Source organism: Rattus rattus, chromosome 11 (assembly GCF_011064425.1).
Source record: "Rattus rattus isolate New Zealand chromosome 11, Rrattus_CSIRO_v1, whole genome shotgun sequence".
In the NCBI taxonomy this organism is placed as follows: domain Eukaryota; kingdom Metazoa; phylum Chordata; class Mammalia; order Rodentia; family Muridae; genus Rattus; species Rattus rattus.
The window spans coordinates 7,364,193-7,377,440 of record NC_046164.1 but is presented as its reverse complement, the minus strand read 5'-3'; the positions used below and the strand labels follow the sequence as shown (position 1 = coordinate 7,377,440).

General features: G+C 42.6%; 1 non-coding gene across 1 annotated transcript; it reads left to right on the top strand.

Moving 5' to 3' along the window:
• Positions 1-11,925: 11,925 nt before the first annotated feature.
• Positions 11,926-12,118, top strand: LOC116913023. Its single transcript, XR_004389570.1, has one exon. It is a non-coding gene; the product is annotated as a U2 spliceosomal RNA (small nuclear RNA).
• Positions 12,119-13,248: the final 1,130 nt, after the last annotated feature.

Below are 13,248 nucleotides of genomic sequence, written 5' to 3'. Positions count from 1 at the left end.
AACATAATGGTAATATTTTGCAATATATCATCACTAATCTATATAAGGATGACTTACTATGGTTCTATTATCGCATTTACGTTATAAACCATAGAATAGTACCTATAACTCATAGAGAGTTCATGATATGAAATGACACATAACTTTTCACTTTAATCCTCCCCACTATGCTTTTAGCTCCTTTGACCCCTGCTTCATAGGTGAGTAGAACACACATACAAGGAAGAGAACAGCTAGGCTCTAAAGTATGTCTCTCTCTTACTTTCTTTCATCCTGGGCCTTTCTCTTCTCAGCCTCTCTTTCCTTCTAAGAGGAATGCTTGACTTTAGTCTCTCCTGAGGTCTGGATATCTGTCACCACTGGGTGACCTACTCTCCTTCTCCTGGTTTCCAAGCCAGTCCTTTACAGTTCCCTCTCCTCAGACCTGTGAAGAACTGTGTGTGGGGCCCACCTGTTTCCCTTAAACTTCTCCTCCCAGCACCAGTTAATCCAACAAAACCCAGTAAAGAGGCTCCTCCACCTGTCTCCGGTAGCCCGCAGCATCACCGCTGATTCAGCATGAGTGGGAAGGTTTACCACTGGCTGGGCGTGGCCACACACACCTGCACCTACTTGGGAAGCTGGGGTGGTAGAGCTTTTGAGTCTAGGAAATCAAGACTCGCTTGGGTGGCATGGCAAGGGACCGTCTCAAAATGAAAAGAAGAAATGTAGAACTGGGAAAGAAAGGAGAAAAGCTCTCAGAATACGTGCCCTTGCCGGACTTATGTTTGTACTTTCAGAAAAAAAATAAAGTATCCATCCATCTAGAAAAGGGAGAACCCAAGAAGACTCAAACTAGAACTGATTATGTCTTGCTTTAATTTGGTGGACAGAAAATGCTATATTTAGAACACGTGAATCCCTGCTTAAGCCACAAATCTGAGAAATGGTTTATGCAAGCATTTTATTATTTACGTCTACTCCTTCATAAACAGGAGACAGTACCACCCCAGAGGCAAGATGGGATCCTTTTTACAGTTCCTGCTACACTTTCTTGGAGAGAAACTGTAGTAGGGGGACGTGTGGACACAGTGTCAGTCAGAGGTGGGGGAGGAGCTGTGTCAGTCCATGCAAGTCAATAAAGCAAGCAACAGAGAAACCTCATCCTCTTTCTGCTGATAAAAAAGTCTCCTTCCGTCAGTCTTTCCCACCTGCTGGACAAGTCACTTCCAGAGAACACCCCAGAAGAGGCATGGAAAGAGCAGGCTCCTTCTCTTGCATTTTTCTCAGTGTAGCCTCTAGTGGGACCTCTGGAAACGTTGATGGAATGTCCACACCACTGTAGGGTCCTTTCTAAAAGATCAAGTGTCCTTGGACAGGGTCAGTGTTCTCTCCCAACTTTCTACCAAGGACGTGTTTGGAAGGAAGGTAGAACCCTTTATCAAAAGGTCTAGGGGTTTACCTTCAGGAAAGTCATTGCTTTAAATTCACAAGTTTCTCTCTGGTTTCTAGATTCACTTACTGCCTTCACTCAAAACTCTGCGTGAGGATGCATCTGGGTGAGTCTTCAGAGGGTGGATTGTCTATACTGAATGATGCTTCAGGTATAAACTTCCTGTGCTCCCCATTCCAAAGCAGCTCCCTACACTATGCCTTCGGACTCGGACAGCGCCTGTGCACAGCAATAAACACAGACCTACACTATTGTTTTATTTAGTTATTATTTAGAGAAAGTTTCATTATAGAGCCCAGGCTGGCCTTGAACTCACAATTCTCTTGCATCTGTCTCTACAGTGCTGGAATTACAAGCATATACCAGTACGACTGTCTTACATTGTTCCTTCAATTCCTTATTCGTGCCTGTACATGGGTGATTATTTTCCTTCAAGACCTGAATTAGGTTTTCTTCATGAATACAGCTAGTGTTCTTAATGTCTTTACAGTGGTAGTATATGAACCACTGAAATGAGTGTGGCTTCATTTTATGACAGACGCCAAGGTCAATGGAGGCTGACATTCCTAGAGGCCATACGGAGCCTGGGATATGGTCTTTACCCAATCTTAAAAACCCAAGGAGAGCAGGGGTTGTACAGTCCCCAGCACTCTTGTGTCTGTTCTGTTCTTCAGATTGAGATTCGGTTCCATGCAAGTCAAGTGTTATATCTAATAAACTCAAACGTATTATGTCAAGAGACATGGACACAATCTAAGTAAAACCAATCTCACTTTCCAGAACACTGACCTCTCATAAGGGAGGTGCCCAAAAGGATGAAACCAGGAAAAACTGTAAGACATAGGAAACACAGATGAGGAGGGTGCCTTAGGCTTGGTGAGTGTGCTTTTGAGGTTTTCTAGATCAGTCATAGGACTGCAGCTGGGGCTGAGGAAGGTTCTAGGTGACAACAAGAGCTGCTAACGAGGCTTGTTTCAAGCTGGCTGGAGCTGTAGAGCCGGTTTCTTTTCCCCACTCTGTCCATTCCAGTTCTTTCTTCCTGGGGCTGCTCTGACTCCAGGCATACCCAGGGAATCTTCAGACTGGAGGAACTGGTCGTGACATGTGGAGGCAACATTTCTGTAGGACCCAAAGTGCTGAGTAAGAACATAAGGGCAATCTGTTGCTTGCCAAGAGCCGGGAGGCCTGTGTGGTTTCCTAATTTTGAAGCTACAGAAGAATGCGGAAAGCAGTCTTCCAAGCAAAACCTGGGGTCTGTTTGGCAGTACTGAAAACACCGTCTACGCACAGATCCAGCTCTCGGGGGGGGAGACGCACATCATCTGCTTTCACTATTCACTTCGGCCTCACAAGGTGGACAAGCGGTGCCCTGCAATTATTTTGCCCTTTTTAAAAAACAAAATGACACTCTAACACTTCACCCAAATGAAGAATATTCCCTGCATTGTAGGTCAGAGAGTGTGCTCAGTCAGTTCTGGGCCAGAGGTGTCTGTGGGTGGGGAGAAGGGACTGGTATGTAGAAGAGATTGAAACAGGAAATGACTCAGCTTCCCAGAGATGTGAATGAATGAATGAATGAATGAATGAATGAATGAATGAATGAATGAATAAACAGCCTAGGCTCGGGGATGAGTTCTCAGTGATCAATGAGCTGCAGGGCCAGTTGCCCGCTCCAGTGGGTGAAGCTCCAAGCTGATGAACTGCCCTGGGGCTTCAAGGAGATCATTCCTACGGCCACCACGCCAGTGTATGCGTTTCCTAACAGCTCGCCACCCTCATGCACGGTCAACTCAGTTTGACCCTTTGTTCTGGAGGAAAAGGTACCAAATATTAGAGCCTATAATTGAAATCAGACAGAGAGCTCTCAGGAAAACTGGGGGATAACCCAGAAATTCTCCATCTTAATGTTTGCCTTAAAATGCCAGTAAGAATTTAATATAATCAAAAGATTATCTCTGATGGAAAAAAAGCAAAACATAAAAACATACAACAAATTTGTCTACCACTGACATTATACATCTCTCTTTATAGTCTTTGTGCCCTGAGCATGGGAAAGTAAAAAGTTGGGATCGTATTGTATGTAACTTTATATTAATTTTTATTTTATATTATTTTATAACATCATTTCCCAATATAATTAAGTAATACGGAAAATCATTTCAATGGATATATAATATTTTCTGTTATAGATATATGCCAATTTATTTAACCTTTCCCCATCTTGGGGCATTTAGATTGTGTCTAGATTTCTTTATTTGAACAACATATGTATAAGCATCTTGACCCAACTAAAATCATTTCCTAAGGATTCAGATCAATACATGGGATTGTGGGGCCTGGAGATATGGCTTTTCAGTTAAAACATGACGGCTCTGATCTTTAAGAAGACCCAGGCTTAATTGCCAGCATTCAGATGGTAGCTTACAACCATAGTTCCAGTTCCAGGAAATCCCACATCCCTTTCTGACTTCTATGGGCACCAGGTGTGCACATGGTACATAGATATTCATGTTGGCAAAACACCCATGCCTGTAGAATAATAATAGCAAAAGTATTAAATAGGATTCTGAGTTGGGCCTCCAGCTAACCTTTTTAAGGATGGGGACAGATAAACTAAGCTGAGACAAAGAACATATTTTGAGGCTGGCAGAATCGCTATTGGGTTGAGTCAGAGAGTTCATGGCACTCACCAGTAGTCTTACCCTCTTTATTTCTCTGTGGTTCCTCCAGTGTCCCCCAGAGTTATATAGGCTGTTACCTATGTAGCTCAGCCATTTTAGCTATATCATTCTCTTGGCCATTCTTTTGGCGCAGGCTGCCCCTCTTGGTCAGCGGCTCCTCTCCCTTCTCCCCTCCCTGCTGTCCTCATATGACCTGGCCCACGGTCATGTCCACTCTGGACTCTCCCAGATGTGTCTGCCTCTGATTGTGCTCTCCCACACATCTACAATAAACTTTCTTTTCCATCATACCGGGAGCAGTCGTGTCCTTTCTTTCTTTCTTTTTTTTTTTTTTTTTAATTTGTTTTTTCATTTCCTATCCAGCTGGCTTGGTACTTGATTAGTGTGTCTAATATCAAGCGATGTGTCTGTCCCAGATCTGTTCTTCCTAGTTCTTTAGCACATACATCAAAGGGAATGGTGTCCTTTTACTTTCTCATGCCCAAAACTTGGAGTTCTTCCTGAACCTTCCATACCGCGTCAAATCCACCAGCAAATATTTGCATCGTGTCTCATTAGGCTGTTTCAACAACCTCAGTGCTTTACCGATTGCACAACACGGTAATTAAAATGTTCCCATTAAAATGTAAGTCAGCTCATGTCACCTCTCTGTCCCATCCCACGAAGGACTCCACCTCACCTACAGCAAGACAAAGTTCCAACAATGGCTACAAAGCCTGTCCCGTCCTGTTTCTCCCCCCAGTCCCCTTGGCTATGTCTGCTCTAACCAAGTTGGTCTTTTTGTTGGTCTGTGACTATACCTGGTGCTTGCCATGTACTTCCAGGAGCTCTGTGGATTCTGCTTCCACAGCTTTTCTTGGATCTGCTTCAGGTCTTTACTGGTTCGTCTTCCTCTGAGCTCTCCCTGATACGGTGCCATCTGCCTGATGCTCTCTCCTTTTCTATGTTAGTTTTCCCTGTCCTGCTTAGCAATCAGCGACAGACTATGCACTGGTTTTATCCACACATCCTCTCACCACCACCACCACCACCACCATGGTTGACGGACGGTCTATGCGATTAGTGCTTGAGTTTGAAGAGAGGACCCACAGCTTATGTATGAGGCAACCGTCCCAGTGCTGAGCTGCACCCTCAGCATCCAGGCAGGGATTCTTCTCTGTCTGTTTCTCGCTGGACCCTCAGCATCTAGACAGTGCCTAGCATGAATGACCCCAAAAAAGTGCTTGCTGAACAACAGGTGACAGGCGTTGGCGAAGATGGGGTGGGGGAGGAGCTCCTGTTCTCTGTAGAAACAGAAATTGCTACAGCCATTTTTTAAAGACAAATCAATAGGAAGGGTCCCTTAAAGATCCCTCAAAAACAGAACTGATACATAATCCAGCAATCCCAGTACTGGATGTGTACCCAGTGGACGTGAAAGTCTGAAAATCCCCGTGACTCCCAGTTTTTGAAGCACTTACTCATGATAGCCAAGAAATGGAAACAACCTAAGTGTCCATCAACTGATACACGGCTAAAAAAAGAATGTGGTTACATACACATAATGGAATGCCCCTGGGTCAGAAACATGAGGAAGCTTGTCGTTGCGATGACATGGATGACATGGGGTTGTCATATTAAGTAAAATAAACCAGGCATGGGAAGACCACTGCGTGGTCTTACTTAAAGGTGGAATTAAAAATAGAATGACTTCAGAGAAGTTGAAAGAGGAGCAGTGAGGAGTTGGAGAGATGGCTCAGAGGTTAAGAGCTTTTCCTGTTCTTGCAGAGGACGTGGATTTGGCTGCCAGCACCCACATAGCTCAAAATGTCTGTATCTCCAGTCCCAAGAGATCTGACAGCCTCTTCTGGCTTCCACAGGCACATATGTACATACAGAAAAAAATTATATACATAATATTAACAATGCCCTCAATATTTTAGAAAAAAGGACAGAAATAGTAAAGATAATAACTAAAACTAATAAAATAGAGGCTAAAAGAACAATACCAAGGGTCAACGAAATGAAGTGTTGGTTCTTTGAAAGGGTAAATAAGATTAGCATGTCCTTAGCCAAACCAGCCAAAAGAAAGAGAAGACCCAAACATTAGACATGAAATACAAGAGATATTCCCACAGACACCCCTGGAATATATTAGAAAGTATTTTTGAAAACAATATAACAATATTGCAATTAGTTAGAAAATCCAGAATAAATGAATATATTTCTAGAGACATATGACCTACACCAATTGAGATAAGAATTTTTTTAAAAAATCTCTAAATAGATCAATTTTAACCAATAAAATTGAAGAAGTCATAAAATGGCTTCTCAAAATAAAACCCCCAAGCCCAAAGGAATTCAATGCTGGGTTCTGTCAGATCTTTAAAGAAATAATATAAATGTTCCTCAAACTACGGCACAAAGTAGGACAGGAAAGGATGCTCTCAGTTCATCCACAAAGCCCGTGGGAGCCTGATTCTCAAACCCAGTAAGGACACGACAAACTATAGACCAATTTTCTTGATGAGCAAAGATACAAGCTATGAAATAAAACACTTGAAAACCGACTTTAACACGTTTTAAAGGAGTATGAGCTATGATCAAGTTGGATCTGTTCCAAGAATGCAAGGATGTCTTGGCTTATGTTAATCAATTAAGGTTCAGTGCATGATAGAATAAACTCCCGCTCTTGCAGAAGACCTGGATTTGGCTGCCAGCACCCACATAGCTCGAAATGTCTGTATCTCCAGTCCTAAGAGTTCTGCCACCCTCTGGCTTCCACAGGCACATACGTATATATAGAAAAAAAATTATATACGTAATATTAACAAATGCCCTCAATATTTTAGAAAAAAAGAAAAGAAATAATAAAGATCACAAAGGAAACTGATAAAATGGAGGCTAAAAGAATAATACAACGGATCAATGAATCCTAATCACATAATCCTCAGATAATGCAGAAAAAAAATCCTTAACCTGAAGAAAGTAGGGATCAATATAAACAGCAAAATAGATGTCATGCACAACAGATCTGTAGCTAAAATTATACTGAATGTGGAATAAAAACTCACAGATCTCTCTAAGGTCATATGTAAGCAAGGCTGTTTGGTATCACCACGTTTATTCAGTGTAGAGCAATAAGGAAAGAAGGAGCACTCCAAGGGACCCAGACAGGGAAAACAGAAGTCAAGTGACCCCATTTGCATGTCATGATCCCTTATTGAAAGAGTCTCAAAGACTTCAAGAGAAGATTTTTTTTAATCTAATAAACATTTTCAGCAAAGTTGGACAACACAAAGTAGACGTACAGAAATCACTTGTTTTCTATACACCAAAACCAAGTCTGATAAAAGGGGGGGGGTAAAGGAGAGGAAGGGAGGGAAGGAGAAAAAGAAAGAAAAAAAGAAAAGAAAGAAAGAAAGAAAGTTGGGAGCCAAGTGTGGTGACATGTGCTTACAGTCTCTACATGGAGATTGACAGGTAAAGGCACGAGGAAGATCAAGAATTCAGCCATACCCCATAAAGGCCACCCCATGCTACATGAGATGCTGTTAAATAAAAATAGGCGGAAAGAAAATAAAAAGAAAGATACTAGGAAAATAATCCATTTGAAATAGCTTCCCTTCCCTTAAATACTTAGAAGTAAACCCAGTCAAAGGTCTGAACAACTTCTATAATGAAAGTGATAAAATATTAAGGAAATAAATTGGGAAACATGCTAGGAGATAGAAAGTCCTTTTACACTCTGAGGTTGGCAGAATTAATATGGAGAAATAGCTATACTGGTAAACAGATGTATAGATTCAATGCAACCCCCATTTAAAATCCCAATGACTTTTTTTTCCCACAGGGAAATAAAGAATCCTGAGCATCTTCTAGAAGGACAAAAACCCTGCTGAGCTAAAGGAAGGAATGCTGTCGTTATAAGACTCAGAAACTTACAAGATTTCTAAGGTCCCTCCAGGGTACATAAGCAGAACACAGTGGCTAAGGAGGAGTAGGCTCTTCAGTGGCATTGTCTATGAGTTGGGCAAGGGACTCTAGGGACAGCGTTTGAGTATCATCCTCCATGTTGGGCTTTTCAAGAAGGTGACTAGCTGTCCTTGGGTCACCTGTGTGCCGATAGTCTTGTAACTTAGATAAAGTCTCTGCTTTCTAAGTTTTTGTGAGCTGCCTGCATCTTACAAGTATCCCTGTGTCTCCGTTCTGAGGGCAATAGATGCACAGCAGTGTATAGCACCAGTAGTTGGGTAGCTGAATCATATGGAAACCCTGGGGTTTAGTGTTTTGAGGAATCTCCGTAACAATTTCAAGGTGGGTGCACTAATTTGCTTTCCCACCAACACCATGTAAGGATGCCTTTTACCCTAGCCCTCATTATTATCATAAGTTTTAATTTCTGGATGATCACCACCCTGACTGGGGTGAGATAAGCTCTCAAAGTACTCTAGATCTGTATTTCTGTGGTGATTAAGGATTCTACACATTTTATCATGTACTTATTGACTATGGTGTGTCTTCATTTGAAAAGAAATTGTTCAGTTCATTATCCATTCATTGGTTGGTTCACTAAGCTAGGCCTGGGTAGAATTAATCTCTCCCTCCCTCTCCCTCTCCCTCTCCCCCTCTCCCTCTCCCCCTCTCCCTCCCTCTCCCTCTCCTCTCCTCCTCTCCCTCTCCCCCCTCTGCCCCTTCTTTCTCCCTGTCTCTATCTGGTCTTCCATTAGTGCCAAGTTACAGAATCAGCCTAATTGTTCACGGATGGATAGATGGATAAAGAAAACGTATCATGTATGTATTCGCTCTCTCTCTCTCTCTCTCTCTCTCTCTCTCTCTCTCTCTCTCTCAAGACACACACACACACACACACACACACACACACACACACACACGGAATATTATTCAGTTATTAAGGAAAAGGAAATCGTGTTGTTTTTCAGGAAAAAATGGACAGAACCCTAAAACCGAAGATCATGCTAACAGAAATGAGCCAGAATCAGAACTACGAGTTGCATGCTTTATGATCATTATGTATATCATAATGTGTACTATATGTATCATTAAAGAAGAAAGGAGAGAGGGGCAAAGAGAGACAGAAAGAGGGAGAGGGAGAGAGGGAAGGAGAGGGAGGGGGAGGGGGAGGAAGGGGGAGAGAGAAGGAGAGACTATAACAAGACAGAGAGGGACCAGTAAATGAGGGAGGTAAAGGTGGTTAGTGGAGGATCAAACACATGTATATGTGAAAATGTAATCAAACCACTGTCTTGTATTGTTATACACTAATAAAAGTTGAGGTTCGAATAAGAACTTTAAATTATCTTCTCTGCAGTCACGGGTCTTATAAACAGTAGGCTTAGAATCTTGTCCAGAAGTTTACTCACAATGGGATCTAAACTGCCTCACATGCTACCAACTTAGATGAATTTTAATATTTGTTTCAGTGGCCAGCAAAAAAGGCAATGAAACCCTGTTCACTTTAGCCAAGCTTTAGAGTGGTGCAGGGTGCTGGCTCCCGGCTTTGCTGATGCCTCTTCATTTCTCCACTCTTTCAGAAGAGAGAAAATATTCTAAATGTTAGGGTTTGTGGTCATTCTTACATTTCCCAGTTCAAACGTTTCAGTTGTAAAACCACACCAGTGATGGTGGCTCAGAGTCCCCTGAAACCTTTTCCTGGGTGAACAAACACTCCAGCTGCCATGAGTGTGTGAAGCAAAGGGAAGGACCGAGCTGGCTAGCCATGCGAAAGGCTGAGGGGATCCTACGCTGCCAGCATAGTCACTTGTCAGAGACAATGGCTGTCGGCACATTGCCGTGTGTGAGGGTTGGGAGAGCCGCCAGGGAAAGCAATCCTTTTTGTAATGTGTGCAGTACTGTGCTAGGACATCAGCTGAAGGTCACTGTGGCTGACCCTCTGAAAAGGGCCTTTCATCAACAACACACCCACACGGACAACTCAGCAAATTGGAGAATGAAGTTCTAGGGAGAGGCAAGGTGGTGTAATGGGAAAAGACTTGAAATAGGAGGGAGCAAACCCTTATTTTAATTCCAATGTTGTGACTCCGATGCCTCCTTTAACTTCCATTCTCCTTATTCACTTACTGGCCCTGGCACCCAGCCACCCAGCCCGCAAGTTTGCTTCTACTCAAGGCCTTGGACCAGATGATGTGGGATCCAGGATGCTCATGCATACATATTAGGGCTGAAAATAGTTCATACACCTCGAAGTGGTAATGAGGGTGGAAACAGTTTCTACGTAGAAGAGATGGAAACACTTCATTTGTTTCTTGCTCGCTTCATGAATGTTTCCCTGAGAATCATATGAGGTAAACATGAATTCAAAGTAGAATATGAATATGTGAAAAATGGACATCCTGATCAAAGGAAACATGCTCTTGTTGAATATTAGTTAGGGAAGGAGGGCTGTGTGTGTGTGTGTCTGTGTGTGTGTGTGTGTGTGTATGTCTGTGTGTTTGTGTGTGTCTCTGTGTGTCTGTGTGTCTATGTGTGTGTGTGTCTGTGTGTGTATCTGTGTGTGTGTGTGGGTGGGTGTATGTGGGTGTGTGTGTCTGTGTGTGTCTCTGTGTATATGTCTGTGTGTGTGGGTGTGGGTGTATGTGGGTGGGTGTGTCTGTGTGTGTCTCTGTGTGTCTGTGTGTTTGTGTGTGTCTCTGTGTGTCTGTGTGTCTATGTGTGTGTGTGTATCTGTGTGTATATCTGTGTGTGTGTATGTTGGTGTGTGTGTCTGTGTGTGTCTCTGTGTATATGTCTGTGTGTTTGTGTGTCTCTGTGTGTCTGTGTGTCTATGTGTGTGTCTCTGTGTATATGTCTGTGTTTGTGTGTGTCTCTGTGTGTCTGTGTGTCTGTATGTGTGTCTGTGTGTATGTCTATTCTGTGTGTGTGTTTGTGTGTGTGTGTATGTGGGTGTGTGTGTCTGTGTGTGTCTGTGTGTGTATATGTGTGTTAGAAAGGGGATGGACAGACAGACAGACAAAGGGACAGACAGAATCTAGGAACTAAAGAAATCATGGGTCATTTTTTTCCTTGTCTGTTTTAGCAAAATCAAATGACCGGAAGCTAAAAATAGAAGATAAAATAACCGTCTTTGGAGGCTTTGAGAGAACTGAAAGATAACAACTACACTTCTTGTTGCAAGCCGCGCTCCTGATTTCCCGCTGTCTTGGGTGTTTGAGGTTGAGGGCGGGAAGAGAGCTACAAGTCTCTGGTGTGCAGAAGCAAGAAGTTTGAACTCAGGATTTGTTTGTTTTCTCCGATAGAAGAGCCTGGAGAGAGACAATCCAACATGGGCCACTCCTACGATGTCCTCCGGGGCCCGGGTCACACCCCGCCCATTATGTCAGCACATCTTGACACTGTGCCGAGCCTAAAGCTGGAGCTCTGTTAGAGACGGGAGGGGAATGGGTGTGAGGTCAGCCATGAGTCCCTTCCATCCAAAACATCCATGGAAGTGAAGCCGAGAACTAATGGGCAGAACGTCCTCAGGAAAAGTTACTGTTTCTCTTTTGAATGTTTTAGTAACATCCTCAGGAAAAGTTACTGTTTCTCTTTTGAATGTTTTAGTAACGTCCTCAAGAAAAGTTACTGTTTCTCTTTTGCATGTTTTAGTAGTTCCTTTGATGTTTAAGAATCCTGTGAAGCCAGGTGTGGTGGTGCATGTGTCAATCCCAGCATTTGGGAGAGAGAAGCAGGAGGATGTCGGTGAGCTCCTAGCTAGTCTGGTCTACATAGAAAATTCCAGAACAGGCGGGGCTCTGTCTTAAAACCAACAAACAAAAGCAAGCAAATTAACAAAAAGAGGAGCTTGTGGTTGGGGTCAGTTCTCTGTGATTTGCCTGAGACAAAAAAATGGTATCTGTTCTTACCAGTTAAATATCTGACATGTCCTCTAGCAAAGGACAATCTATTAAAGCAATGTTTTGGAAATACGAGGTGTAGTAGGCACTTGCTCTGTCTATACCGTGAATTGACCTAGTATTGCGGCACCTCCAAGAACAGTGCACCCTCCCCAGAGGGAATGTATGCTATTTAAATAGGCTCATAGGAGCCGGGGTGTGGCTTAGTGGTAGGGTACTTGGTAAGTATGGGCTAGGCCCTGGGTTCAACTCCAAGCACTGCTCAGTAATAAAAAATATTAGCACGATAGTAGTATATAATAGTATCTGATTTAATTTAAAAAAGTTATAGTTATATGCTGGGTGAGTTTTTATCTAATAGTTTAAGTGTTTCTATCCTTCTATTCTCTGAAATGGAACATGATATTCTGTATAATGTAACAGTGTATATAAGTACAGTTGAACTTCCTTAGTTTAACTCAAAGCAAATTGTAGCTATCTGGACAACTTGGTTTTACCTGGGAAAAAGTGCTCAGACCTCAACAATCTGGCTTCAGACGACATTTTGACATGAACAATAGCATAAAACTGTTAAGGTATTTCTGGGGTTTCCTCAAAAAATAAAAGTGTCCTTCCACTGTGGCCATACAATGTGTCTCACAATTTGTCTCTTACATGGCGATGTGCACCAAGTGAACTCTCCTTGGTACTTTAAGTAGATCTTATCCATGGATAGTTATCAGCCTTTCTATACATTTGGGATTCTGTATCTTCAGATCCTAAGTCACTCTGAGCAGCTGTCCCCATGGGACACAGCTGAGCAGTGGAGTTGTGAAGGGGCATCCAAATGGGACCTGGATGTTTGAGACATGTGTCCTCTGCATTGCACAACCCCAAGGTTGTCAGATAAGAAAAATAATCTCTGAAGTTTTCATTCCTTAAAACAAAAATCCAAAAACTACATCAGGAGGCTATAGCTAGCTCAGTGATTGAGCACTTACCTAACACGTGAAAGGTTCTGCATATGGCCTCCAAGTAGCAGCAGCAGCAGCAGCAGCAGTAGTAGTAGTAGAAGAAGAAGAAGAAGAAGAAGAAGAAGAAGAAGAAGAAGAAGAAGAAGAAGAAGAAGAAGAAGAAGAAAAAGAAAGAAGGAGGAAGAGAGAAAGAAGAAGAAGGAGGAGAAGGAGAAGGAGAAGAAGAAGGAGAAGAAGAAGAAGAAGAAGGAGAAGAAGAAGAAGAAGAAGAAGAAGAAGAAGAAGAAGAAGAAGAAGAAGAAGGAGAAGGAGAAGGAGAAGAAGAAGAG